Source organism: Echinops telfairi, unplaced genomic scaffold (genome assembly GCF_000313985.2).
Source record: "Echinops telfairi isolate 266 unplaced genomic scaffold, ASM31398v2 ScPeMD7_9;HRSCAF=40, whole genome shotgun sequence".
Classification (NCBI taxonomy): domain Eukaryota; kingdom Metazoa; phylum Chordata; class Mammalia; order Afrosoricida; family Tenrecidae; genus Echinops; species Echinops telfairi.
In genome coordinates this window covers 51,157,270-51,160,391 of record NW_022103906.1, presented here as the reverse complement: position 1 = coordinate 51,160,391, position 3,122 = coordinate 51,157,270, and the positions used below count along the sequence as shown (strand labels likewise).

Below are 3,122 nucleotides of genomic sequence, written 5' to 3'. Positions count from 1 at the left end.
ATGGCCAATACCACTATGCGTTCCATTTCATTTCTGACAACTTCCAATTCTCCTAAATTCAGACTTTGGACATTTAAGGTTCCAATTGTTAACATTTTTACAGTTGTTTCTTCTCATTTTGAATTGTGCCCCATCAGCAAATGAAGATCTTGCAGGCTTTGCCCCCACAGGCTTTCCACCAGTTCAGTCACCCTGGTCAACTCTACTTTGCAAAAGCAGGTCCCCATCAGTCACGTTTCAAGTGCCTTACAGCCGCAGGGGCCCATCCTCCGGCCCTTTCTCTGACAAAGCTCTGCTTCCATTCATTAGACGTTTAGGGTCAGACAATGTTTCTGTGGTATGCACAAGGTTTTCAGTGGCTATTTCCTTTTGAAGTGGGCCGCCGACTCCTTCTTTGTAGTCTATTCTTAGTCTGGATGCTCTGTTGAAAGTTGTTCACTTCAGGTGACCCTGCTGGCATTTGAAATACCAATGACATTTTTTTTTCCCAGCATCACGGCAAAGTATAAGCCATCACAATATGAAAAACTGACAGAACTTTTAGGGTGAAATAATAAGCAAAAGGAAAGCATCTATCTTTTTGGAAAAACAAAACAAAAAATCATTATAGGATCACTGTTGTCCTAATAAACATTGAGTAATGCATACCTATATTGAGTAGCTAAAGCATGGTCCAATGCTTTCCTTGGCAAAATTTCCTTTTCTTTATGGTGCAAGTCTTACTTGATTATGCTCTGACCCCTTATTCACATAATTTCTTTGGCATAATTGATAGCAACCTATCGAAACAACCCATTTTTTGAGGCCCAGCACTATGTATTAGATTATTTTGTGATCATGCCTAACTTCTTTGATGACCTTGACTCCTTCTGAGTCAGTCCTCTAAGTTACCACAAGATCTTGCACTTGTAAAGTTGGAAGTCACCACAGTAATATAGCTCACAAAACTCATTTCACAGTTGAGAGAACAGAAGCCCCAGCACATTACATAATCTCTGGTCCAGCTATGACCAAGTTCTCTGTCCTATTCCATAGTTGTAATCTTTTTTTTTTTAATAGGTCCAAACAGTAAGATTTAATGTTTTATTTTTTTTTGGGGGGGGGTGGTGGTAAAAACTACAACACCTGTTCACAGCCATATAAATAAACTACAAAAGAACAATATGAGATGAATCAGCGGTGAAAGAGACGGGGATTGGTATGAGCCAGGATGATCCCCAGTTCATCGCAGGCTTAATCACTACTTGGTCAGCGGCAGAACCGGAAGGAGCAGCAGGTGGGCCACACCACTCCTTTTAGCTCTGTCCACATGATCCCCGAAAGGAAAGAAGGCATCAGAACTGATAGAAACTTCACCAAGTGTGTCCACCCACTGCTTCTTCTTGGCCTCAGTCAATGGTTTGGGGACTTCCTCAAACAGCACCTTCCACTTTCTCAGATCTTCATCCTCGTCAATGGTTCCAGTAACATATTGATCGATGGCATTAGAGATTTCTGCCTTCTTCACTCCGGGTTTAAATTTCATCGAAAGCACTCGCGGGTGATGTCTAAGCCCCCAGCAGTTTGCCTTATCCCCTGCAAAGTGCGGGCAGTGAATTGGAGACTGCTGCCCAGCTCCAATGCCGATGACCTGCCCGTTCTTGGCGTAGCACACGGAATTAGACTGAGTTTACTTGACTGCTGTGGTGGCAACGATGAGGTCCCTGAGAGCAGACTCCGGCAAGTCTTTCTTCTTGGGAACAACCTTGCTAAATAATGACCTGTCGATGATGCCATTACTTCTCTTCTGGCCTAAACGCTGACCAAAGAGAGTCCGAACTGAATTTTCATCTGGTTTGTATGAAGGGTCCATCTGAAGCACACAGTAGTTTCCATTTTTCTTTTTAGAAATAATTTTCAAGGCTTCTTCTTCTTATCCTGGAGCAACAATGCCGACAGTAGGGACATCACAAACATCAGACAGTGCAATAAAATCACCAAATGATGACATCCTATCAGCTTCCCTGGCTCTGGCGTGTGCGGTAGCAATGGGTGTGAGGATGGGGTAGATCGTAGACCACACACACTTTGGCCTCATCCTCACGGAGTGGACATCCAACAGCAGCGCCTGCAGGACTGACGTGTTTGAAAGAGGCAGCGGCAGGGCGGCCTGAAGCTTCTTTGAGTTCTTTTACCAGCTACCAGGCATTCAACGCATCACACACGTTTATAAATCCAGGGGCTTCATTTACAACAGTGAGGGGAAGCCTGGGCTGCAGTGTGTGCTACTGAGCAGGTGTGTTTGATGCGGGTTCAGCCTACCTCAAGGGCAGCTGAGACGCTCCTTGACTGTACAGCCCCCTGAAGTCACCTGACATGGCCGCATCATCCCGCGCAGTGTGAGCGAACGCCTTCAAGGCTGGCCGGCGCCTAGTCTCCAAGGAACTGTCTTTACGGTCAGAGCTCTGCATCTCCCCGGACGCCGCCGCGTAGTCCTCTGCATCACGCACGATGGTCACGCACGTGGTTTTTGGCTGCTGCTCTCAGTAAGGCGACACCACCAATGTCAATTTGCTCCACAGCTGCCTCCACAGTGACGTCTGGAGAAGCCACCGTTTTCACGGACGGCTAGAGATTGCAGATGACAACTCTGATGAGATTGAAACCACGTCTGGCCACGTCCCCATGATCCTGTGGGAGATGACGAGCCCAGGTTCCTGCGTGGACTGCGGGATGCAGGGTTTTCCCACGATCCCCTAACATTTCCGGAAACCCTGTCGGCTCAGAGACATCTCTGACCGCCAGTCCGGCATCGCACAGGGCTTTAGCAGTCCCTCCGGAAGCAACCAGAGCCAAGCCAACAGAAGTTAAGTTCCTGGCAAACTCCACAAGCCCGGTTTTGTCTGGAACACTAAGGAAGGCGAGCTGGCTGGGGGTCATGGCTGCGGGCAGAGGGTCCCAGGTGGCGGCAGGGACAGCACGCGCTCAGGAAGGCGTGCGGCCCTGTCGGTCGCTCTCCGGAAGGCCAGTTGTGATCTTTTTAATAGCTTTTAAGGCCACAGTACTCAGCACTGAGATATGTACTGTTTTGCATCCATTTCCAATTTTAAAGTGTGCTTTGGTATTCTATTCCAAAGTAGTTT

At 47.4% G+C, this 3,122-nt stretch overlaps 1 pseudogene; it reads right to left on the bottom strand.

Annotated features, from left to right (window-relative positions):
- Positions 1-1,173: 1,173 nt before the first annotated feature.
- Positions 1,174-2,919, bottom strand: LOC101654535 (annotated as a pseudogene).
- Between the last annotated feature and the right edge of the window lie 203 nt (positions 2,920-3,122).